We start from the raw sequence: 27,509 nt of genomic DNA, 5'->3' as shown, positions 1-27,509 counted from the left end.
GCATCCACTAAGTCTGGTTATCTGTGTGACACTCTCGAAAGATGTTTTTAAATGATTGCCTGAATTCATAGTGTTGGGTGGGAATTGTATGTGTTTTACTGTGCAGTCAGTTTGGACAGAGTTACATGATATAAACAGGAAGTGATATATAGTGGAGGTCTGACATTTACTTCCTACTCTTGTTCATTGCGGAACTGGTAACATGCCCAGTTAGTGGTAGGTAAGGGAATTTCTTCCTTTATTGTCGTCTTCTCTAGGGTTTTCTTCTTTTCTATTTCCCGTGTGTGTGTGTGTGTGTATGCATTTGTTTTTGCTTACTGCTTGCAGAGTTTCTTATCAAGTGTATTGATTTTCTTTTTCCCATCAACTTGATTTCAAGAAAGGCATCAAACCATCTTTTTCATAGTGTGTGATGCTAGAGTTTCGCACTGAGTCTGTATCCTCGCCATTATACACCGGCAATTGTTGGGTACTGTGCAGCACTGAAGCATATTTTATAACTCTGCTTTGGAGGGGAGGGATTGAGGGGAAGTTCTAGAATTATTTGTGTTGGGGGTCTAACATATAAAGAACTTCTCTGTTGAGTCCAGTTATGGTTGTCACAGTTATTCATGTATAAATTTATTAGATATCTCTTCTGACTTCTGTACCCAATTTAATCATTTTATGCTCAGTAGAATACAGGTTATGCCTATGAAGTTAGAGGAAGGTGGAAATGCCACTTGAGGTCTGGTTTCTGGGATGACATGATTGTTTTTTTGTTCTCAACAAATGATGATAACAGGATGATCAACATTAATGATCTAAGACTGATAAATATTTGCAAATTCTTTGATAGTTAAAAAAGATTTTTTTTTTAATTATTGTAAGAGCTTTCTTACCATAAATGAAAGCTAGAGCATTAGGTGTCATTTATATATGTGTAAATCCTGGGATGTGTACCTCAAAATTATTACCTTTGGGTCCTGGGATTTTTTTTTTTAATATGGTTTTCTGTGTTTTTTCAGATCTTCAGCATTAAGCATGTAAATATTTTGGAAATAGAACAAAATGCAGTAACTGTTACAAACCTAGGCTTAAGGATAGGCAGACGTATCGTTGATTAAAATATGTATAGAACTGATTATACTTTTGTGACAAATTTTCAAATAAATTAGCCATGGTAGCGTACTTCTAGTAGTTTCAAGTTCTGGTCAAAAAAGCAGTGTTTCCAGAAAAACAAATATTGGTACCATAATTTCACTAGGTTTTTTCGATAGTATTGTATACCATTGAGGCATGACTCAATCACTGTATTAGCTTCTTGTTGCTGCTGTAACAAGTTAGCAGGAGTTTGGTGGCTTAAAACAACACAGACGTATTCTCTTACAGTTCTGGAGGTCCTGCGTCCAAAATGAGTTTTAAAGAGCTAAACTCCAGGTGTTAGCAGGCCTTGTTCCTTCTGGAAGCTTCTGTGGCGAGTCCTCTGCCACTTGTCCAGGCTGCTGGCTCCACGACTCCTGGTTGCCTCCCTCTGTCTCTATTCTATGGGTCGTGCCTTCTCTCTCACTGTAGTCAGATCTCCTTTTGTCTTCCTCTTTTAAGAGGGCTGTGGTTACATTTAGGAATCACTAGGATAACCTCCCATCTCAAGATCCTTAATTTAATAGATCCTTTTGCCATACAAGGTCACACTTACAGATTTTAGGAATTAGCATATGGAGACACTGAGGTGGTCTGTCCAGCCTACCACAGTCACCATTAAGGCCTTCACCATTTGAAATCTGGTTTTAAAGTGTCTTCTTATGAACTAAGGATGACCGATACAGGACATTACATTGACAGCTATGTTACTTGATTTTTCCTTTTCTGGGGTCATTTAGTGGCGATACAATAATGTTACACATGGGGAATCTAGCATTGTGTGAGCGTGTGTGTGTGTGTGTGTGTGTCTGTATGTGTGGACTAGTTGATAAAGCTGGCCAAGGACATAACTCAGTTTTCAAGGTAGTTTTCCCAGGTGACAAAAGAACATGTGGCCACACTCCAGGACTGAAATGGTGAATTGCATCTGGGTGATTTGCTGTACCAGGCTGCTCATTTGGATCCTGTAGCGCAGGAAGCTTTGTTATGCTTTTGACAGGAAATATGACTCCATGCAATAGCACATGATCAGGCAAAGCGGGAGCAAATAGCCCTTTTATGTACATTTTGATTTTTGATTCGCCAGTTCACTATGAATGTTAGACACTCAATGCTCCCGTGTGTTGGATTCATGGGGTTGCAAAGAGTCGGACATGACTGAGCGACTGAACTGAACTGAACTGAACTGAACTACCCTTGTAAATAATAACTAATCAGGCTAGGTTGGAAATACACAGAAGTTTTATATAAATCCCAGTAAAGTTATGAAAGGCAAGAAAAGAATCAAACTTAATTTGGTTCATTTTTTAAAAGATGTCTGTGTGGAATTTGGGTTTCATGAGGCAGTTTCAGCTGAAGTATTTGGAAAATATTCCATTATGCATTGTTAGGAGAAACTCTAAAGGAAGTATGGGATACATTTGTTAAATAGATGCAGAATTTGATTTATAAGAAATCAAGAGTTCATTTTTATTGGATAAAAGAAGAAAATAAATGTTCACATCAACAAACTCTCATTGAGACCCTAAGTTATGACCTGAGACACCTCCGAGTCTCTGTAACGTAGTGAGGAATTCATGATTTCTTGAAGATGCTATGTACTCAGGTAAAGTAATGATCAGCCACAGCAGAAGCTATAATGGAAGCGTGTATTTGTGTGATAAAGCTGGGGGACCTCCAGAGCAGAGGTGGTGTTTGAGCTGACCTCAAACCAGAGGGCCTGGGGACTTGGAAGCAGAGTCTGGAGGGGCCGTGCTGCGCAGAGGAAGTGGGATGGACAAGGACAGAGCATAAGAAGGGGGAAGAACAATCAGGGGAGGAAGGGCAGGGCCTGTTTGGAAAATTCAGGTTTTATTTTATAAGTAATGAGGAACCATTAGGTCTTAATGTTAAGAATGGGCCTGTTCAGGCTTATTTTTAGAAAGCTTTGGCAGCAGGGTTATGTTGTCTCCCTCATTTACTTTTCACTGACCCAGGAATTACAGCAATAGGGATCCGGTCTGTCCCAGTTTAGTAAAGAGTAGCATGTCTGCAACAAGTGGACACTGTGTTGACTTGTAAGGCCCATTTGGGCAGAGGAAGCAAACAGTTAAAGCTTGCCGTGGTCAGTGGCAGGTGAACATTGTGAGTCAGGCCTCCTCTCTGACAGCAGAAAATAGGAGAACCAGTGGCTGAAAGTGAATAAAATTGACATCAGCCAAATTAAATGGTGTGAGTCCAATGCACCGCTTCCTATGTTGGATCTTTAAGTGATTCAGATGATTAGCTATGCCTTGATATAATCAGAATAGACAAATCCTTCCAAAAATCTGTGTTTATAGATTATTTGATGGAATCATTCTCCTGTTGAACTTTGAAGACCTAAATCATTCCATTTTAATGTTATGTGTTTATTTACCTGCCTTATTCTTGAGGAAAGGAGGATGTTTCAATTATATTATGTATGCTTCATACATAGTAAATAATTGTTGAATGAATGAAAGTATGAAGCAGAGGAGAAATGGAGAGCACACTATTGTCTTGTCTCTCATTTTGCCTTCTCCAGTCACCCTTCCTATTTGCCTTGACCATGTTACCTTATTTATCTTGTAGCCCCCAAACCCAGCGTAATCTCAATGAGTGTTGAAATGGATGAAAACATTAATAAATAGGGTAGTAACTCTTTTGGTTTTTTACTTTGGTAATGACTAAGTGTATTAAAGCATCTCAAATTCTGAGACAATGGTTCATTAATTTCGAGAGAGAAATTTTAGTCTGTCACATTTTTCTGTGCAAAAAATTGGAGCTTGCACAGGACAATAACTTTTTTTTTTTACCCTGTCCTTTACTGTTGTTTCTCTTTATTGCTTCTCTAATGCTTGCCCTTAGAGGGAGGCCATTACATTATTTTAATTCTGGAACGAGCTAGGATTTTAAAGTGGTTACTCTACACGGGATGTTTAGAGTATAAATTACATGAATGCATTGTCTCTTTTCCAACCTTTAGCTTTTAGCTTTACAACAAATTTATTTTTGCATCATTGGGGTCTGTATTTACTTGTTTCCTTAATGCAGCTTTTCTCCATGGAATACTCTCAGTAGAAACATATGCTCGAAGCTTCAAAGTAATTACAATATCACTAAAAGCTTCATAATCACATTACTGAACCTAAATGTTAAAAAATTTGATTTTCCTTGATCCAATCATTTCAATTTAATTTTAGGCTACTGCATGATTGATTGAGGAAACCTGGCAGGCCAAAGTCAAGGAGTGTTTATAACGTCTAAAGCCTTGCACACAAAACTACAAGGCAATTTAATTTGAGTGGGAATTCATTTTAATTATTCTGAGGGAGGTTTTAATAGGGAAAATGGATTTGTTTGTGAGCTCTTTGTGTTTGACTGACTCTGAGGTCATCTGTACAGTCTTCTACCTAGAGTATTCACTCACCTCCTCCTCAGGTCCACTGGATAGAGACCCTGGATGACACAGAAGTCCTGGTTCTAAAACAAAGAAATGAAGCTGGGTTTTTTTTTTTTTTTTTTTCAGAATTATTCTAAAGATGTTCTTTCATCTTATTTATGAGATAGGTTTAAAGTTTAACCTTTTTAAAATGTGGGTAGTTCAGTTCCGTTCAGTTGCTCGGTCGTGTCCAATTGTTTGTGACCCGAGGGACTACAGCCCACTAGGCTTCCCTGTCCATCACCAACTCCCAGAGCTTGCTCCAACTCATGTTCATCGAGTTGGTGATGCCATCCAACCATCTCCTCCTCTGTTGTCCCCTTCTCCTCCCACCTTCATTCTTTCCCATCAGCAGGGTCTTTTCCAGTGAGTCAGTTCTTCGCATCAAGTGGCCAAAGTATTGGAACTTCAGCTTCAACATCAGTCCTTCCAATGAATATTCAGGACTGATTTCCCCTAGGATTGACTGGTTGGATCTCCTTGCAGTCCAGGGGACTCTCAAGAGTCTTCTCCAACACCACAGTTTAAAAGCATCAATTCTTTGGCATTCAGCTTTCTTTATAGTCCAATTCTCACATCCATACATGACTACTAGAAAAACCATAGCTTTGACTAGACAGACCTTTCTCGGTAAAGTAATGTCTCTGCTTTTTAATATGCTGTCTAGGTTGATCATAGCTTTTCTCCCAAGGAGCAAGTGTCTTTTAATTTCATGGCTCTAGTCACCATCTGCAATGATTTTGGAGCCCAAGAAAATAAAGTCTGTCACTGCTTCCACTGTTTCCCCATCTATTTCCCATGAAGTGATGGGAGCGGATGCCATGATCTTATTTTTTGAATGTTGAGTTTTAAGCTGCCTTTTTAACTCTCCTCAAAATATTTGTATCTGTTTATAGTAAGCGAGCACAACTCCAGCAGTGGCTTTGCATCAGGCATTTATTCTGCCTTGGTGTAATTAAGTAACAGCATATGCCAGCAACATCAGTTATCCATGAGAATACAGAACTCTATGAATAAACATATCTACCTTTTCCTCATGGCTCACAGTGGGTGGGCAGAGAAATGGTCATCCATCAAACTCATGTCTGTGGTTATTCTCAAAAACCATTTATTTTTATTTTTAATGAATTATGGAGAGAAGTGAATATGAAGTTACTTTCTGAAATAATGTGGATTTTCCTAATTTGAAGCACATTTAAAAAATGTATATACATTGTAAAGCAGTAAATCTAGAATATTTATTGATCATATATGATATACAGACAGAAGTCTAGAAATTAAACTACTTTTATAACTCTGCTTCTAAATTATTATTTCACCCTCTTTTTCAAGTTGTTCCTTTGCTTTTAACAGAAAGTACTAGATAATAGGGTGCCTGGTGCCTCAGTGATAAAGCATCCACCTGCCAGTGCAGGAGACGTGGGTTTGATCCCTGGGTCGGGAAGATTCCCTGGAGGAGGAAATGACAACCCACCCCAGTGTTCTTGCTTGGAGAATCCCATGGACAGAGGAGCCTGGCAGGCTACAGTCCATGGGGTCACAAAGAGTCAGATACAACTAAGCAACTGAGCACACACGCAATAATTAATACACAGGTCTTTGGCACTGTCATACACAAAGCACTAAGTGGAACTTGAATTTTTTTTTTTTTTTTTTACATTTCTGAAGGTGAATTTTGAACCTTACATACTTTGCTTGTGTAGGAGTTTTGACAATGGAAATTAAAATATTTCTCAACTCTTTTATTCCCAGACTCTTGCAACTTTTCCTGATTTCCCTCCCCATTGTTAATTTATAAATTATGGCCTTAATTTTATAAATAGTGGTCTCCTAGCTATTTTTCTGCCTCCATGAGTATAGGCTTATTGTTTGTCAATTGATTGTTGGTACTTTGGAAAATCAGGCTTAGAATAAAAAATAATGTGTATATATATTGTTTGTGGCTAGTAGCACTCCTTATTTATTTCCTTCCCCATCTTGGCCATATCTCAATTCTCCCTTTCCCCTAAACTAGACTGTGACTGTCTCATATACTTAATACTTTTCTACTTCACACTGAAGTGCAGTGTGGTGGTATTAATGGTTTCGCTTCATAGGAGTTTTGCTATGGGGGAAGTGGAACTGAAGGGTAACATTTTAATTTTATGTTGAGGCCCAATAGGAGAACTCATAGGTTTAGATTCTAGAAGGTACGGAAATGACCCTGGTTTTTACATTCTCATGTTAATAATTTTTTATTGCTTCTGTCGAAGAATCTAGGATGAGTAGCTTCAATACTAGAACATCTACATAAGTTCATACTGGAACATTAAGTGTGGGGATGGTTGCCCTAACTGGGCTTTATATCAAGTATCATGAGTGGTTCTAGCCAGAAGTAAGCATGTTGGATCTGGGAATTGATAGTTACTCTCAGTTCAGTTCAGTTCAGTCACTGAGTTGTGTCCATTTCTTTGTGACCCCATGGACTGCAGCATGCCAGACCTCCCTGTCCATCACCAACTCCTGGACCTTGCCCAAACTCATGTCCATTGAGTCAGTGATGCCATCCAACCATCTCATCCTCTGTCGTCCCCTTCTCCTGCCCTCAGTCTTTCCCAGCATCAGGGTCTTTTCAAATGAGTCAGTTCTTCGCATCAGGTGGCCAAAATACTGGAGTTTCAGCTTCAAAATCAGTCCTTCCAATGAATATTCAGGACTGATTTTCCCTAGGATTGATTGGTTTGATCTCCTTGCAGTCCAAGGGACTCTCAAGAGTCTTCTCAAATACCACGATTCAAAAGCATCAATTTGCACTACAAAGGAAACTATAAGTAAGGTGAAAAGACAGCCCTCAGATTGGGAGAAAATAATAGCAAATGAAGAAACAGACAAAGGATTAATCTCAAAAATATACAAGCAACTCCTGCAGCTCAATTCCAGAAAAATAAATGACCCAATTCAAAAATGGGCCAAAGAACTAAACAGACATTTCTCCAAAGAAGACATACAGATGGCTAACAAACACATGAAAAGATGCTCAACATCACTCATTATCAGAGAAATGCAAATCAAAACCACAATGAGGTACCATTACACGCCAGTCAGGATGGCTGCTATCCAAAAGTCTACAAGCAATAAATGCTGGAGAGGGTGTGGAGAAAAGGGAACCCTCTTACACTGTTGGTGGGAATGCAAACTAGTACAGCCGCTATGGAAAACAGTGTGGAGATTTCTTAAAAAACTGGAAATAGAACTGCCATATGACCCAGCAATCCCACTTCTGGGCATACACACTGAGGAAACCAGATCTGAAAGAGACACGTGCACCCCAATGTTCATCGCAGCACTGTTTATAATAGCGAGGACATGGAAGCAACCTAGATGCCCATCAGCAGATGAATGGATAAGGAAGCTGTGGTACATATACACCATGGAATATTACTCAGCCTTTAAAAAGAATTCATTTGAATCAGTCCTAATGAGATGGATGAAACTGGAGCCCCTTATACAGAGTGAAGTAAGCCAGAAAGATAAAGAACATTACAGCATACTAACACATATATATGGAATTTAGAAAGAAGGTAACGATAACCCTGTATGCAAAACGGAAAAAGAGACACAGAAATACAGAACAGACTTTTGAACTCTGTGGGAGAATGTGAGGATGGGATATTTCAAAAGAACAGCATGTATACTATTTATGGTGAAACAGATCACCAGCCCAGGTGGGATGCATGAGACAAATGCTCGGGCCTGGTGCACTGGGAAGACCCAGAGGAATTGGGTGGAGAGGGAGGTGGGAGGGGGGATCGGGATGGGGAATACGTGTAAATCTATGGCTGATTCATATCAATGTATGACAAAAAAAATAAAAAAATAAATAAAAATTAAAAAAAAAAAAAAAAGCATCAATTCTTCGGCACTCAGGTTTCTTTATAGTCCAACTCTCACATCCATACATGCCTACTGGAAAAACCATAACCTTGACTAGACAGACCTTTGTTGGCAAAGTAATGTTTCTGCTTTTTAATATGCTGTGTAGATTGATCATAACTTTCCTTCCAACGAGCAAGCGTCTTCTAATTTCATGGCTGCAGTCACCATCTGCAGTGATTTTAGAGCCCTAAAGTCACCCACTGTTTCCCCATCTATTTGCCATGAAGTGATGGGACTGGATGCCATGATCTTAGTTTTCTGAATGTTGAGCTTTAAGCCAACTTTTTCACTCTCCTCTTTCATTTTCGTCAAGAGGCTCTTTAGTTCTTCTTCGCTTTCTGCCATAAGGGTGGTGTTATCTGCATATCTGAGGTTATTGATATTTTTCCCAGCAATCTTGATTCCAGCTTGTGCTTCATCCAGCCCAGCATTTCTTATGATGTACTCTACATATAAGCTAAATAAGCAGGGTGACAATATACAGCCTTGATGTACTCCTTTTCCTATTTGGAACCAGTCTGTTGTTCCATGTCTAGTTCTAACTGTTGCTTTTTGATCTGCATACAGATTTCTCAAGAGGCACGACAGGTGGTCTGGTATTCCCATCTCTTTCAGAATTTTCTGCAGTTTGTGCTGATCCACACAGTCAAAGGCTTTGGCATCGTCAATAAAACAGAAATAGATGTTTTTCTGGAACTCTTGCTTTTTCGATGATCCAACGGATGTTGGCAATTTGATCTCTGGTTCCTCTACCTTTTCTAAAACCAGCTTGAACATCTGGAAGCTCATGGTTCACATATTGTTGAAGCCCGGCTTGGAGAATTTTGAGCATTACTTTGTTAGCGTGTGAGATGAGTGCAATTGTGTGGTAGTTTGAGCATTCTTTGGCATTTCCTTTCTTTGAGGTTGGAATGAAAACTGACCTTTTCCAATCCTGTGGCCACTGCTGAGTTTTCCAAATTTGCTGGCATATTGAGTGCAGCACTTTCTTTACTTAAAATCTAATAAGTTAGCCAGTTAATGTATCGTGGATGCTGTCAGAAGACAAAAGACTCATGGGTCAGAGACAAAGGCCCTATTACTCATGGCACAGCGAGTTGCATGCATGTTGTCCTATTGGCAACAGTTCCCTTTGCTCAGATATGGCCCAGAGGAATGCCAGGCATGAAGTGGGCTTGCATTGCAGATGATGGCCTGATGACCGTTTATAAAGCTTGAGACGCCCACCGCTGTGATGGCGAGCATAAGTGAGCCTCCTCACTTGTTTTGTTTACTTGGTGCACAGCTGGATTGTCACTAAGGATACAGAAAAGTAAATGTAGTAACAAATCTTGTTAGATTTTTTAGTCTTAAAATATGTGCTCTTGTATTTGTCCTGTCTGAACCCATAAATTGATCATTTCTTTGGGTTATTTTCCCCTTCAGGAGGAGAATGTATTACCAAAAAATAGTGATGCTGTTTCTTTAATATAAACAAATTGAAATGGAATATTTGTGGTTTTCTCAAAATGAAGCCAAAGATAACCAAGTGAAACTAAATCTGTTTATTTTAGTCCTTCGTGTTGAATAATCTTTGTAAAATTTTATTCCTTTCTCCTGCCGTGGTAAAAATAGTAGACTGAATGTAATTATATATTGCATCATTCAGAAAGTATCTTTTATTATCTTAGAATTATCAGTTATCATTCAAAATATTATAAGTGTGAAAAAAAAAAAGGTAGGTTAACTTGGATGCTTAGTGACTCCATAACTTAACCTGAATACTTTTAGTTTTTGCTTAATAAACACTATTTATATGTTATATATCCTAAAAATGTGGCTGTTAGATGACTTTTCATCCCAGTAGCCATTATTTACTGCTTGATGGAGAAAACTTTGCTTTCTTGGTTAGGAAGCATCTTTTATATTTATGAGAATTCTAACACAATTTAATGAGCTTTTTTATATTCTTTTCACAGTTGTTTTTCTTAAAGAAGTAATTTTATGTAGAAAAACCCCTTTAAAATTCTTGACCCAAGGATAAAATTATCTGGATTATATTACTCTTTCCCTGTGGCAGCAAAATAAAAGAGAGGTTGTTTTCACATATACAGATTTCATCAAGTATGATCGGTAGATTAATATAACATTTCACTCTTACTATGCTCTTAAGAATATAGTCACATACACATACCTGTATGTACATATGTATGTATATGATAGATTGTTTATATTTTGTAAATGGGAGAGATAGTGACATGGAGAAAAATAATTCCCAGTGTTTACTGAGATCTGTGTTTTGTGTTATATTTTACGTGGTGTACCTGCGTTATGCCATTTAATCTTCGCACCATCCTGTGACCCATATGGTCCCCGGGATACCCAGGAGGACACTGAGGCTCTGGGGCTGAGACTGCTGGTCCAGGGTCATAGTGAGTGGCTGGTGGAATGAGGATGTGAGCCCAGGTGGCGTGTCTGTGAAGCTGCTGTACTTGGGTAACACCACCGCCCACATTCACTCTGCGCCCTCTGTTGTTTCCCCAGTCCCCATTCCAGGTCTCCTCTATTTCTTCACTAACAGAACCTTCCCTGCCTGCCTCCTGAATCTAGTTTAGAGGCTAAAATAGCAGATGAAGCTAAAAAGTTTCTTTGACTTACAACAATTTCCTCCAGAATTATCTTGTTGAAAGTAAATAGCCCATCTGGCTTCCTCTTTTCACAGAGCAAAACTCCTGAGTGAGCTCTGTGACTGAAGCTGGCTGAATTCCACGCAGCGCGGCTGTGGGCCCTCGGGAGACGAGCACAATCTGTTTCTTCTATTTCTAATAAAGGAAAAGAGTTCCTTCATTTGCCTCTTTAATTCATCGCTTGGATTTTATGTCCTTCTTTCTCACAAGAGCAGTTTTCCTGCTATGGGCTCGCTCGTGCTCTCTCTAACACAGGTAAAATGAACACATAATAAACGCGTTGGGGTACAAGGACACTACAATGAAATATCATTAAAACTTGCATTTTAAGACCCTCGTGTGAGGTTGTTAGCGGTGTGACTCCCGTTGATTAGCAGGAGCTGGAGGGGAAGACTGAGAAAGCAGTGTTTCTGCTGCTTTATTCTGTACCTGCTCTCTGAATAAACAAGTGTTTAGCGCTCTGCTCTGGAATCCACGGGAGTCAAACAGCTATGCTCTGCACAACCTGTGCATGCCCGTCTGAGCACCTTAATTTAGCTCTCTGCGTTTACTTCTGAGAGGCCTCAGGGTCTTTCCCTCTGGCCCTGGGAATTACCTTCCTACAGGGCTGACTGAGGGTTGCAGAGTAGGGCCTTAAAAACAGAACCCGAGTTTCTCTGGCCAAGAAGATAATTTGATTCTTTTCATGTTTTCAGAGCAGATAAGAATCTTGTAAACTTTACAAGCGGTTAGCTGTATTATTTTAATTTCCAATTTTCTTTTGGAATAAGGTTTCAGGAGGTCATCATACAACATTTGATGCCTTTCCATGACTGACAGCTATTCTCCAAACCTCATTATTTTGAGGGAAGCATTCAAAAAAGTCAGTTCCTTGCCTCCGAGAGGTTTGATACTGCTCATTAAATGGCAATACAGAAGAGGGGTATCTAGATTTTATACCCTGGAGCATGAGTTCTTAAAGTACTACCAGATTCGACTTGATTAAGGGTGTTTCTGGTCAAGTCAGTGGGATCTGGGGTCCAGAATATTTGAACTGACCCTGTAGCCTAAAAGTTTCCATCTATACACTTATGAGTGCAAATGATATTGCCATTTAGCTGGTTCTAAAACCATGTTCCTTTTAGTGAGGAAAGAATTTTCAAGGGTATCACTTAAAGGCTGGCCGGGGGAGGGGCGACTAAGTGAGGGCCTTACCCCTGACCCCACTTCTGCACACAGCTGCTCCCCAGGCCCCACCACAAACACCCTGTCAGTGCTTGTCTGACAGCAAGCTTGGATATGGCCGGTGTGGAGGGCTTCCATAACAGATGTTAAAAAACTGGAAGATAATTTCTAGAACTTGTTAAAAAGTCCCTTTTTATTTTAACATTTTTCATTTTTGTTGTTGAAGATAGCAAATAAAAGAATAAACAAAGGAACATTACAAAGTGATAACTTGAAGTACATCTTTACCTTTGAAACGCTTCAGTTCCCAGTATGTTTTTGTTTTCCAATTTAAATCTCTATACTCTTGGTAAATACAATTATTTGATATAGTTTAAAAGTGGTTAATGAGAATACTTTTTTCTTGGTAGATTTTTGCAGTATAAATAAAATATGAAGTCCTTTTGTTTTGCAATTCAAATATCATCTTTGAGCACCCACTGGTGCTAGATTCTACCAGGCCCATTCACATATAATAATTAATTTAATATTCTTCACGAAATGGCCCTCGGTGACCTCTAGTTTGCCAATGAGGAAATCAAATCTAGCTTTTTTTTTTTTTCTATTCAGAACATGTTTATACACATTCACAAATATTTATAAAATAGCTTGACTAAAACTTCTTAGCTGATTTTGAAGACGTCATATTTGGAACTCAGAGTGCATTGCTCCTAAAACATTTTCAGGTGTGTCAGTTTAGCAAACTAGTCCAGTGAGCTTTGATGTAGGGTCTGGAATAGCCTGAAGCATTCATGTATCTAATTATTTTATTGGAAACCTGAGAAGACTGAAGCTGGCTGCTCATGATCTAGTTTCATTGCAGAGGCTCACTCTCCCAGGGAGTTTGGGAGAAGAAATGGTAGGATTTGTACATGGGGAGGAATGCAGATACAGAGACTCTGGTTTCCTAAAGGATATTAAGAGTTCGTTTCTCCAGCATCCCTCCTGGGGTACGCCCCCTTCTGGCCACAGCCTCCCGTGGTCTGCCCGCGCCTGGTGGTGCTGGGCCCCTTCTGCCCAGGCGGAGGGCGCTGCCGGGTCAGGCAGTTCTGTTAGTTCTGAGAGCCTGGGTGGACACTGTCCTCACCCTTTGCTCTCACTGTTTCACTCTCAGAGTCTCTGTTTTTAAGCTCTTCAGTCCCTCTCTCTGATGCTAACTAAAGAGGATATCAGGTAAAGACTGTGAATCTTTGTCCCAAATTTATCCATCCCAAGGCCTTGCTGAACTCGTGAAGTATGTGCGTGCTGAGTCGCTTCAGTTGTGTCTGACTCTTTACGACCCTAGAAACTGTAGCCCACCAGGCTCCTCTGTCCATGGGGATTTCTCAGGCAAGAATACTGGAGTGGGTCACCACGCCCTCCTCCAGGGGATCTTCCGGCCCAGGGATTCGAACCTGTGTCTCTTAGGTCTCCTGCATGGGCGGACGGTTTCTTTACCACCAGGCGCCACCTGGGAAGCATGAACTCCTAAGTAAGGGGTTTGATTATGAAGCAAACCTCCCTTCCTCCCAACACCGTCTGTGGCCTCTAGGCAGAAGGGCTGCCTCTATGTTGTGGCCACTGCTGTCTCGGATCCTGGTCGTCTCAGTTTATCGAGGGGCTCTGCTCGTTTCTGTCTGTGTGATTGTGAAACAGGAGCCTCTGGAAGCCCTGCCTTCCTCATCTGTAAAGTGGAGATAATGTTATCTATCTCCGTGGAGGGCTCCAGGATTAAATAGGAAGTTCTTAGCCCAGCGCCTGAAAACATTCTCAAAGTAGACAGTTGGCATGTGTGAAAGATACAGGAAAAAAAAAACAACTGGTTTATATTATGTTTCATCCACATAGCCCTGCTGCTGGGAATGTGCTGGTTTTTCTCTTTTCCAGGTATTTAGAAATGTGAATCTGTTTTGGTTTTACCCACAAGATTTGAAATACAGAACTGAACAGTATAGCTATGAGTTAATGTGAATTAGGGACAAGGAATTAATATAAAATGGTAAAGTTTAATGTAGTTAAAATAACACCTTAATAAATTTTGTACATGTACTAAAAGTTTATTTTAAAAAGCACAAAGATTTATTTCATTGTGTTATAGTTGATCTTTCATTAGATTTCTCAAACATTTCAGAAACATTCTAAATGCTGCTTTTCAAATTTTTTCTTTTTGATAATAAAGAGTCTAATACTAATACTAAAGTCTGTTTTGTGGAAATTCTAGAGAAAGGTTGAACATTTCTTAGTTGACAAATGTTAAAATAAGATTTTCCTAGTAATCCATTATGTAGAAAATACTGAAATTTATGTAAAATCTTAAGATATGCCAAATATTAAGTGAAATTTGGATCATTTAATTTTTACCTAAATGATTTTAAAAGTTGGTTTTTAATATGCCTTAATGGTTTTATAGTCCTAGATATCAATCAACAATGTAATGGCAATGAAGCTTTTCTCTGACGCTGATTCATTAGGAAAGCTCATTTAAGGAGTTAAACATCTCTCACTTGTCAACAGTGAGATAATTATGCACTATTAATTCTCATGTCATTTCAAAAAGTGCTATTTTAAAACTATTCATTTCATCAATCCTGAGAACTGGGATAAGGTAGACAGCCTGCTGTAAGCCAATTTAAGATGTGATTACATTGCTGTATTCCTGCAATGCAGGAATCAGAAAGTTGATTTAATGTGAATACAGCTTTTGAAATGCTTCTTACTTCATTTTAGGAGATGAATATGATTGGGCAACCTTCAGAGGACAAAGGAGTTGATGTAGAGGAAAGGAGCTTTCATTTATTCTGCCGTTTGCAGAATCAAGGTGGTATGGGGAGGGATAAGGGAGGAAATCAGGAAATGGTAGTTTTCTTTCTCGTTTTATCTAAATGAAGCTTTTGTGTGTATCTGCTCTCTGTATATTATCAGCTGAGAATTGGAGTGGTTTAAAGTTCTTTGCAATGGCCATCTATGGAGGAACTAGAAAAATTTTTTTTTTCAAAATAGAGGACTTTTGTTGTTTAACTACTCAACATTTCTTTCAAGGGAACAATTTTAAACTGGGGAATAAATATACCATAACAGATATTTAGAAACATTAATTTCAATATCTTGAAAAATGTATGATGCCTGAAGTTCCTTAATCTGTAGACCTTACCTAAATGTTACTGTATAAAATTTTGGTTCTTTAAGTTTTTTTTTATTATTATTACTTTATTGCTTTTTTGACCTTAAAGAACAATTATCAAGATAATATTCAACTTTTAATTTAAAGACATCAATTTGCAGGAGATATTTAGTTTTACAAAGACATTCTACTGCGGTTTTTTTTTTTTTTTTTTTCTACTGCGGTTTTTAAGTACTTTTTCAATAGAAGATACATGGAAATTGTTTATAAATGAAACTGTTCTCCACATACAGTCATAAGCTTCTATTGGTTTTTATTTTGTGGTGTGTGTGTGTGTGTGTGTGTGTGGTATGTGAGTGTGTAAGTAAAGAATGAGGTCATATAGCTATACTTTTGCTAACCCCAAAGATCAGTGATGAAGTCATAACTGAAGTGTTAAAAGTTGAGTTGTGCACAAGGACTCTTGTTTGTTGATGCTTGCCTTTTCAGAATCGGCTATCTTACTGCGTTGTTTCAAGTCCTAGGTAAATTCACTGGCACACCAGGGTGTTTGTTCAGTTAAGCTCAGTCGCTCAGTCGTGTCCTACTCCTTGCGACCCCATGGACTTCAGCACGCCAGGCCTCCCTGTCCATCACCAACTCCCGGAGTCTACCCAAACTCATGTCCATTGAGTCGGTGATGCCATCCAACCATCTCATCCTCTGTCGTCCCCTCTCCTCCTGCCCTCAATCTTTCCCAGCATCAGGGTCTTTTCAAATGAGTCAGCTCTTTGCATCAGGTGGCCAAAGTATTAGAGTTTCAGCTTCAACATCAGTCCTTCCAGTGAACACCCAGGACTGATCTTCTTTAGGATGGACTGGTGTGCTTGACTTCTTTATAAATGGGTTTATTTTTGTCACATTTAAAATGATGGGTAGTTTATGTAGTTTACTGCTAGAGTAGGGCTTCCCTGGTGTCTCAGATGGTAAAGAACCTGCCTGTAATGCAGGGACCCGAATTTGATCCCTGGGTCAAGAAGATCCCCTGGAGAAGGGGATGGCTACCCACTCCAGTATTCTTGCCTGGAGAATTCCATGGACAGAGGCTACAGTCCATGGGATCACAACTGAGTGAGTGACACTTTTCACTTTTCACTGCTGTAATAGGTTTAATTCCAGTGCTGACCCGGTGAGCTACTTTTTTAAAGAATGCATCACAAACTAAAAAATTACTTTTAAGTTACTTAAACCTCTTACTTTAGATTATATCAAGAATCTGACAAAAGTCTGTTTCCGTTCTTAATTCTTGCCATCTGTGCATTTGCTAAATATTATGGTATAGGATAGTTTACAAAACTACCTTATTACAGTATCTCATTTAAGCAATGCTTTTTAGGTCAAACCAGTAGCTATTTTTCTTATTCGTTTCAATTATAATCATATTGAATTTTGGTTTTCTCACCAGTTGACACTAAAGAAAAATGACTTAAGTTATTTTTTAAGTTTGCTGGGTATATCTGAATCAATATTAGTCCTCAGATTTTAATAGTTACCACCACTGATTTCTTTATTCAGCAAGATTTTTTATTGATCTCTGAAGAGAGCCGGAGTCCAGTGTTACAAACTAGAACAATTCTAGACACGGATTTTGCTGTTTAGAAGCTTGTGTTTAGTTGGGGAGACAAGCCATATATATATAGCTAATATATATATAATAATATATTTATATATAAATATATTTATATATATTATTTAAATATTTGTGTTTATATATATTTATTTTATATAATAAATATTTATCTATATATATATATAAATAGCTAATAGAAACATATGTCACGAAACATTTTAGGAAAGGAAAAATCAGTACAGATTGGAATGATTGTTTATTCATCATAAAGATGAGGCTTTAATTGGGCCTTGAAGAATGTATAGCTTTTGTAAAGAACAGGGGTAAAGGAGGTGCAATTGATATGAGTATTTCATGTTGAAGGATGGTTAGCAAACAAATCAATTTCAAGTTGAATACTCATACAGAACCAAAATTGGGTTTCAGAATGAGAATAATAAGGAGAAAGCGGTGGGGGGAGATATTAACATATAATACCTACTCTTTGCTGGTATTTTACTCGAATTATGCCAGTTAATTCTCAAAAGATAACCCTCTCGTTTGATGTTGTGGTCACAATTTTTCTATGGAGGAAAGCAAATCTTACCCTCTTGCTGGAGGCCACCAGACAAGGAAGTGAGTGACGTTCAGATGCGAAGAGTCAGAATCTTCGTGTTGTCAAAATTTCTGCTGTTTCACTTGTACCGTACTAAAAATGGTGGGCAAAAACCAAGGATTGTCCTACTGTTTATGCATATTGAACATACTTGAAATATAAAATCTCTTTTTCTTCTGCCTAAATCAGTTTCTTCCAACTTACTTTTGTTAATAGCTTCATTATTCTTTTAATAACTCAGACTTCAGACACTGGAGTCATTTTTATTCTTAAAATTAGCTTTTATTTCATATTTGATTTTGAAAAATATAACAAGAAATGGACAGAATAGATCACACATTAAACTATTTATTTTTAAATGATCTGCTACTATAGAAAGGCTAAGTTATTGGTGATCTCCAATGTGCTATGTATACTAATCATATTTCACAATTTACCAGATGTTATCTATTCAGAATTTCAGCACAGTGTATAGAAGGAATTGATTCATTTCTCTAACCCTAGCCTTGTTTATTTTGCTGTAATACAGTAGCTTGGCAGGGGAGAGGCATGCATTTTTTCCTCTAGGGCTCTCCAGGTTGCTGAGGGTAAAGAGTTCACCTGCCAAGCAGGAGACGAGAGTTTGATCACTGGGTCAGGAAGATCCCCTAGAAAAGTAAATGGCAGTCCACTCCAGTGTTCTTACCAGGGAAATCCCATGGACAGAGGAACCTGGTGGGCTATAGTCCATGGGGCCGCAAAGGGTCAGACGTGATTTAGCAATTAAACAGCAGCAGCAGCATTTTTCCCTCCATATGTTAGTATTATATATATTGATTTCCATTAATGTATTTTTGTTATTTTTTCTCTTCAATAGCGTTTTTAAATGGCAATAATGATTTTATATACTTCTCCAACATCTTCCTCACAGTTTGTTCATCACCTAGTAGTCTAAATGTATCCACTGACTTACATTACCTGAAATAGTCTGAAAAGTATTGATTTATTTTTCTATCCCAGTGACTATCTATAGGCTATACCAACCATCACTTAATCCTTAACCATACTTAGGAGCAGTTTAATGATATTTGTAAAATGGCTGACAAAACCTTTAGTGGACAATGGAGATCTCTTCAAAAAACGTTCAAGTAGGATTGTTTGTGTGAACTCTATCACCGGATCAGGTTTTACGAGTACCACTCTCTGTTCAAGAAACTGTTCATAGTAATGTGTATATTCTAGCAGTTCTAACATATTCTACTTGCAAATATAAGGGATTTGTACCCTACTGGAATCTCCTACCTCAAAGGGAAATAGCTGTAAATCTGGGACATAATATAGAACAACTGCCTGAAGGTAGTACAGGGTGAAGAGAAGCAGAAAGCCTGGTGGCAAGTGCATGGCTTGGGGGGACGGGGGTGGGGAGCCATAGAAGGAGGTTTGCGTGTCAGTGGATTCTCCCCTGGGGCCAAGCACTTGTGGATGCATGAGGTGCAAGAGGAAAAACACAGTCTTTCTGATGAGGGGCCACAGAAACGTGAGGCACCTGGGCTTCGGGAGCCACGGTCGTTAGGGTTTAGCTGGGGTCCTCATGCTGATATGGTGGTTCTTGAACACTAGCCAGCGCATGAAGTTACAGACAAGAAGACAAAAGGAGCAAAGGGCCAATGGCAAAATGTAGCAAAACAGTCCACCCATCTCCTTGTAAAGGACTTCACCACAGCCTACCCGTGGTGTAGTAACACCAGTAACAAGGACTCTGTTCTATGGCCACCTCTGGTTGTGAAATATAGTTTTTTTAAAATCTAGGCCCCCGGCTACCCCTCATGATACCAGATTCTGGTAACAAGGAGGGAGAGACAAAGCAACCAGCAGAGTTTGCCACAGTTAACAGATACTCTGTCTAAGCTGATCCTCTTCTGGAACCTACTGGCACCTCTGCTGAGATGTTCAAGTGGGGGAATGAAAGCATTTCCTGTCCACCAGCAAGCCTTTTACATAACATATGTATGTCTGAAGATAGGGGCCAAGTCCCCAGAGTCTCCTGTGATCGCCCTTCTAAGGGGCAGCAGGTGAGGCGGCTCAGGGCAGAACACATGTATCAATCTCTGTTGTCCTCATGGCTCACGAGGTCTGAAAATGACTTCCCTTCCTCAACTGTGTTCTCCTTACCTGTGCTGTGATGTGACGGCCTCACTTATCCTATAGAATGTGCTGTGCTGTGCTTGGTCACTCAGTCGTGTCCAACTCTTTGCAACCCCATGCACTATAGCCTGTCAGGCTCCTCTGTCCATGGGGACTCTCCAGGCAAGAATACTGGAGTGGGTTGTCATGCCCTCCTCCAGGGGATCTTCCCATTCCAGGGATCGAACCCAGGTCTCCCATGCTGCAGGCAGATTCTTTACTGTCTGAGCTACCAGGGAAGCCCATCCTATAGAATGCATGAAAGGAAATGATGTAGGATCCAGGAATTTGTATTTTTAACAAGGATTCCTCCCTTAAGAAAGGGTACTATTACAGTGTTGATAATCTACTAAAAATGGATATGCAAAAATTGATTCCATAAACTTAATAACTTTTGAAGATTTTCAGTAAGTTTGCAACTTCACTAGAAGTTTTAACTATTCCTTGGATAGGTGTAGCCCAACTTTTTGTTGCTGTAACATACATAGAGAATAAAGCTATTTTTATTTTTATACTATTGATACTTGTTTCTGTTTAATTTTCTACTATAGAAAGTATAAAGCATTTTCCTTATCAACAATGTGAAGGTTATACAGAATTAGGGAGAGTAGTCTAATGAACTCTCTTACACCAGTCACCCAGCTTTAATAACTGTCAGCTCATGTCTGATCTTTTTCATCTGTGCTCTCAATTAGCCACCTTCTCACCCCCAGCACCTGGATGTTTGGAAGAAAACATCTGGATTCTGAGTTGAACAAAGGATCTTTTGTTAAAAAATTAAGAGACAGTAGAACATAATTGAATACCAATTTGATATTAAGGAAATATTTTTAAAACTTTTAGATGTGTAATGGTATTCCGGTACACTTTAGAAGAGTCTTTCCCTTTTAGAGATACATTCTGAAATATTTATGGATGAAAAAAAATGTAATCTCCGAGATGGAGCATCTTTTTAAAAATCCTTCCTGTCACAAATCATTTGAATAAACAACTCAAGTGAATTCACGGTCTAATTTCTTCACAACAAATGAATGCTCTTTCAAAAGACCTTTCCATTCCCAGTCATTAAAGCCTAATCAGGGGCACAGGAAAAATCCACCAATTTCTAAATCAAAAGTTTCAGGTAGAAACCCACCGGGGAAGCAGGGCTTGAGGTTTGTTTTCTTCTTTGTCTCATAAGCCTGGGCTTTTTTCATACAGGCAGAACCTCATTTTCCTAAGGATTCAGCGTTCAACTCCTTGGCCTGAAAAGCTGGAATTTTAATGATCTAGCACTGTGTTTTCCTGATTTTTTTGTCTTCATGATATTTAGCAATCCTTACTACGGGGATATATTGTATCCTTCATTTTTATCCTCTGTCATTTTTTTCTTTCACCATGCCCCTTCCTCTCTCTTCCCCTCACTAGAACCTACTACCCATTGCCCCCTGTCCTCACTCCAGTCCTCGCTACCTGTTGTTAGTTCATTTGTAGAAGAGAGAAAATAACATTTACCGAACACCTTATGCCAGACACCAGTTGGGTAGGTAGATGCTCATCTCATCTTCAGGATAGCCATGCATCCTGCATATCCCAGTTGTACAAAAGTGTATCTTTGGTTCAGAGAGACCACAACTGCCCCCAAATCAGCAGTTAATTGTTAGCCATGATTTAAACTCCATTATAGTTTCTCTGACTCTAAACTCCACGAACTTCCAATTTTACCATGTTTTACTATTAATACTTTATTTTTTTCTTGCTACATTAGAGGTTCTATTTTATTAGTCATTCTGTTCAAAATATTTTAAAAATAATATCACTTCTGAAAATTAAAAGTGGCATTGCATCTCTGACTTTAAAGAATTTTCTTTTTTTAAAAAAATTGTATTATGTATTGAGGTATAGCTGATTAACACTGTTAGGATAGTTTCAGGTGAACAATGAAGGGATTCAGCAATATGTATGCATATATCCACTCTCCCCCATTAACACTTTTTAATATTCCTAAATATCACTTGAGATGCTACTTGCTCAGTTGTGTCTGACTCTTTGCAGCCTCATGAACTATGGCCCACCAAGCTCCTCTGTCCATGGCATTCTCCAGGTAAGAATACTGGAGTGGGTTGGCATTCCCTTCTCCAGGGTTCTTCCTGACCCAGGGATCAAACCTGGGTCTCCTGAGTTGGCAGTCAGATTCTTTCCTGCTTGAGCCACCAGGGAATTCTTTGTTTAATTTGTATAGTTATGACCTGTTTTATAACTCAGGTCCACTTATAGTTTGTTCACTCAGAATTCATTGACTAAATTGTGACAGATCATTGGGAGTCTCTCTGACTCGACTTTACATTGTTCCCTTTAAATGTATAATGACATGGCTAGGTAATCAAGAAATATCCATTTCCAAAGGTCAGAAATAATACTGAACAGTATAGTTTTAAGAAAAATTTTCTGTTGAATTGATGGGACAGTGAGTGAGGAAAATATACTGTATGAGCAAAGACATAGAATGTTTTTACAAATCTAATTTTACAAAGAAAGTCATGTCCTGGCAGCATTTTTTAATGGGGCTATAAATTTAGTAATATTTCAGTGGCAATAACAGGATGTTAAATATGACTCTTCATTCCTGAAATTTTAGGTTTTCTTAATGATAGTTGCCTTTACTGAGAGCAACCAACCTTGAGAATGTATTTAACTTAGATTTTGAAGCAATGCATGCTATGACTTCAATTTCTGTGACCCAGAAATATTGACGTGCTAATTTTCTGAGTTAAAAACTTTCTTTTTTATGTTTTTGTCCTTGCTTAAATGGGCAAATGCTGGCTAGATGTCTTGAAGAATACAGTATTTTTACGAAATGACAAGAAGTATTGATTTACCTTATTCTTCTTCCCTCAAGCAGAACAGCCATAAAATATGTTCAATTTCTTCTCATTTCTGTCTGCAGATTACACTGACTTGTGGTGTAGAGGACAGGTATGGATGTGATTGGATCATATTGACAGTTACTAGAATTTGACTTTAAAGCTTTAGAGCTAAAAAGCGTACTTGACAAATCCATCTACAACATATTCACTTAATTGTTGTGGTGCTAAATCTTATTTGTTTGGTATAAAAAATGAATGTGGGCCTAACATAGAAAATCCAGATAAGGACCATTCCTTTTGGACTGAAACTTCACATTTAACATGAAACCTGCTGTGGAACTATTTTGGGAAAGTATTCCACATGTAATGTATCATTAAATAAATTTTAAAAAAGAGTATCATCAAATGAAATCAATTTTTAAATATGGTTAAAAAATTCGGTACCAGATACTCATAACTATTTTAAAGGATGCAGGTTCACATTTAACTTAAATTGACATGTGTAATTTTCAGGGCTTCCCTGATGACTCAGAGGGATACAATTTTCAACTATGCTAACTGTTCTTAGGTTAGTCACAGGTAAATGAATTCTTCCTGGACTGTAATTTCTCTTGAGGAATGGCACATCTTAATTTTGAGTAACTTTGAGTGGGTCTCTGAGCTTAGAGGTGCCCATCTGTTCATTTGCTTCCAGGAGCATTAATGCTGGTGGGCAGGTTTCCAAACGGCTGCCGTAGAAGACATGCATCCTGTATGCTTATTCTTTATACTTGATCCTGCTTCTGGAGCCTCTTGTTCTGCCGCTTGCCATGATTATCACCCTCATCTCTGGCCTGTAGAATGAGAGAAACAATCATGATTCAGCTCCCGATTGCAGCTATTGACAGAAATGCCTACCTGGGCTCCATATTTCCTCTTCTACATCTAAAAACACCAAGTTGCTCCATTATTTATCCCTGGAAGTGCACAAGGTCAATAGACACTTTTTTTGTATCTTCAGTAATTTTTGTGCATCATATTAAAAATTCATGTGCAACTTGAATTAGCTGATTTATTCCTGATATTTACCTCCCGTTTGAATGATTGTTCAGTCCCTACACACCTCCTCAAATGGCTCTTTTAAAAAGGCTGCATTTAAGCTTTTAGAGAGAGCACCAAGATTTTTGAGATCTGAATTGGAGAATTTGAATATTTGGGGAATCTGTATTTATGCGGGGTTTCCCTGGTGGCTCAGACTATGAAGAATCTGCCTACAATGCAAGAGACCTGGGTTCCATCCCTGAGTTGGAAAGATCCCCTAGAGAAAGGAATGGCTACCTACTCCAGTATTTTTGCCTGGAGAATCCCATGGACAGAGGAGCCTGGCAAGCTCCAGTCCATGGGGTCTCAAAGAATCAGACATAGCTGATAGCCTAACACTTTCACTTTGGGGCTTCCCAGGTGGCGATAGTGGTAAAGAATCTGCTTTTCAATGAAGGAGTCATAAGAGATGGGAGTTGGATCCCTGGGTCTGGAAGATCCCCTGGAGGGAGGCCATGGCAACCCACTCCAGTATTCTTACCTGGAGAATCTCATGGACAATGGAGCCTGGTGGGCTCTAGTCAATACAGTCACAAAGAGTCAGACACGACTGATATGACTTAGCAGGCATGTGTTTTAAGTAACTAAAGTTTCTTAGAAGCAAAAAAAAAAAAAAGCTAGTTATTGGCATCTCATAGTTTGGTGACAGAGGGATGAAGTCTACTGGATGGAGAATCTCCTTTTCCAGGTTGAGTGCCTTTCGTACGTTTTGGCAGAGACCATCGTCAGAGGTAGTGATGGCTTCAGTGCTGTTCCCAATGCTTTCATTGGTCATGGACTACTTTGGTGCACCTGTTCACTGTTGACCCAAGACCGTGTTGAAAGAAAAACCTGAAGATAAACTCTCATTATCCTTTATTGCCCAAAGTAGGACCGACAGACTGCTTCTTTGATTCTTACAGCTCCGTGATGAATGTTTAGGTGGCTCACCAGTTGTACCTGGCCTAGGTAAGCAGGTCCCTGGAACATACTTTCATGAGGCTACATGCGGACACAGTTCAGTCTATAAGTCTGGGACAGTAGATACACTCATGATTCTGGAGGTCTCACTCATATATCTTTTCCTGGAGGCAATGGGAACCAGAAGATGCAATGTCTCTGCTTTGGGGATCGTTATTATTTCTCTTGTGACACATCCCACTTCTGACACATCCTTGGGATTCCCTGATAGCTCAGACAGTAAAGAGTCTTCCTGCAGTGCGGGAGAACTGGGTTCAATCCCTGGGTTGGGAAGATCCCCTGGAGAAGGAAATGGCAACCCACTCTAGTATTCTTGCCTGGGGAATCCCATGGACTGAGGAGCCTGGCGGGCTACAGTCCCTGGGGTTGCAAAGAGTTGGACACGACTGAGCGACCTCACTTTGACTTCTCTGTTTCTCTGCTGCTGCTGCTGCTGGCTGTGCTGGCTCTCTCATCCCCTTCAGATCAGAGCTCTACAGTGTGGAATGGTGAGCTGATGGTGACTCACAAAGTGAGCTTAGCCAGTTAAAACTAGTTTTTATCTTTTAATGGAATAGAGTAGAAAAGAGTAGAGTAGAAAGGAGAGAGCTGCTCATCTATGAAGGTCTGTATGGTTTCATGAAGCTGATTTCACTTAGAGACCTATGCATGTATATGTGTTTATCAGGTCTTGATGTAAATTGCTCTTCTTACTGTGTTTTATGATTTTAAAAACTAAAAGCTACTGCTTTAGATGTACATGCTCTTTTCATCGATTTGACCAGTGTTTGCGTCCAGTCTTCCTGAACCTTACCACTGACATTTGTAAATACAGTGGTTGTATATTCATTCTTCCTGGCTGTCAGTTCTCATTACTGTGATTTCTTTATAGCATTTTTAACTGTATTTTTAGCTGGAACAAACAAAAAAAATAACTCAATGACTTTAATTTGCAAAAGTTTTTTAGGTATTTATGAAAAGATTCCTTATTTATAATCTGATGCTTTTCACATGTAGAAAATAAATAATATGCTTAGAAAAATAAATAATAACTTACTTTCATCCTGGTGGAGTTCTTTTTGTTTTGAAAGAGGTCAGTCGCAGACATCCAAGGTAAATGATTGTAGTACTGCTATGGAAGGCTCCATTTTTTAGAACATCATATCCTTCATGATCAAACTATTGATTGCAGCATGCAGGCATAAATTCAGTGACAAGAGGGACATCTGGTAGTTATTTTCCGTAATCATCAGATGAGCAGAACTTAAAATTTGGAATTATCAATAAAGACAAACCCCAAGGTTTTCGAAGATTGCTTCACTGTACTTACTCTGACTTGGGGCATTCCATTGGTTTAAGAACAAAAAACTAAAAACCCTAAGGATGAACATCTGATTCAACATGGTTAGAATCTCAAAGGGACTGGAGACTTCAAAGATGTCAATTTCAAGTAGTGGAAGAGAGTGAGATGTAGTTATAGAATCAAATTTTTCTGTTTGACCTGTTATCTATCATATATTATTATCAATAACTTTATGCATTTACAGATTGTCTGAAAGCATTTTCTTTGTTAGTCACTGAAACTCTTGTGCCTACTAACAGAGCAAGTGTCACTGATACAGTGATTGGTGGTAGAATTCTATTTATTTTGTAGGGGATAGATGTATCCTCCCCAGTTGATTCAGCCTCCCTAATGAGTCAAAGATATTCGTTTTCCATAATGATCCTTTCTCATGGAGTAAACAAACAGTGCCTTTAAACTAAGAGACAGAGAACTCAGTGTGAGACCGTGGACTCTGAAGACTGACGGCTTGGGTGTGAATAGCAGCTTCATTATTTACTAGCTGGGTGTCTGGGCAAGTTACTTAAAGCATTCTGTGTCTGCTTGATTTTCCTATCTGTGAAATGGAAGTTGTAATAATTCCTACTCCATAGGGTTGTCATGAGCATTATAGATATATTAATACATGCAAAATGCTTAGAGAGGTACCTGGTGCATGGTAAATCCTCAATACAATTTAGGTAATATTTTTAGCTAGAGCAAGGTTCCTTTTTACTGATACACAGAAAGGATAAATTTTACTTGAAACTTAAGTTGTATTTTAGTACATTTTAGATAATGCCAAATTTATTTCCTGAAATACATCTGCAGGAAAATATAATAAATGCTCTGATTTAACCAACATGAATGTCTTCCATTTAGAGGGAGTAATACATCTGGTTCTGAGTTATCATATACTCAGAATAAGGAGTTCTGACATATGCCATTGGTCTGAAATTGGTGACCACACTTCCATAGGCACTTTGGCCTTACAGTATCTGGTTTTGATATTCTTTTGTTTTTGAGATGCTTTTAAGAAGTAGGACATTCAGTCATGGGCCACAGGCTTTACCTTGTTCTACTATCTTAAACTCTTTCCTAATTCTCCCTTTTAGACTTCTGAGGTGGGACTGCTGTTATTTGAGATGATATTTATGGAGTGGTTTCCATTTTACCCAGGAGGCCTAAGCGTACTGAGAAAGACAGTAAAAGATAGTGTTCCTTTTCCTGGAGACTTGTTTCTTCTCAGTCATAAAGACATTGGGATCCTTCATGTATTTCCTTGATAAATAAATAATGCTAGAACCCAGAAGTTCTTGTGTTATGATAGATGTCAGAATCCTGCCTGAAAGGCTAGTTTGGACATACTAATTTAGTTAAGAGAACCATGTCTATACCCAGCAGCATTGACCATTTCAATATGGAACAAAGTGAAATGATTTTAAAAGAATTTCTGTGTTAATACAGTTCTTAAAAGTCTAAAAATGCTCTGCTCTGACTTGGCCAGC

At 38.8% G+C, this 27,509-nt stretch overlaps 1 protein-coding gene across 4 annotated transcripts in view; it reads left to right on the top strand.

The window, feature by feature from the left end:
* PRKN (parkin RBR E3 ubiquitin protein ligase) overlaps positions 1-27,509 on the top strand; it is a 1,214,524-nt gene that overhangs the window by 6,518 nt on the left and 1,180,497 nt on the right. The window lies entirely within an intron of this gene.

Source organism: Cervus elaphus, chromosome 26 (genome assembly GCF_910594005.1).
Source record: "Cervus elaphus chromosome 26, mCerEla1.1, whole genome shotgun sequence".
Lineage (NCBI taxonomy): Eukaryota > Metazoa > Chordata > Mammalia > Artiodactyla > Cervidae > Cervus > Cervus elaphus.
The sequence above is the reverse complement of the archived record's forward strand: the minus strand, read 5'-3'. Positions and strand labels throughout refer to the sequence as shown.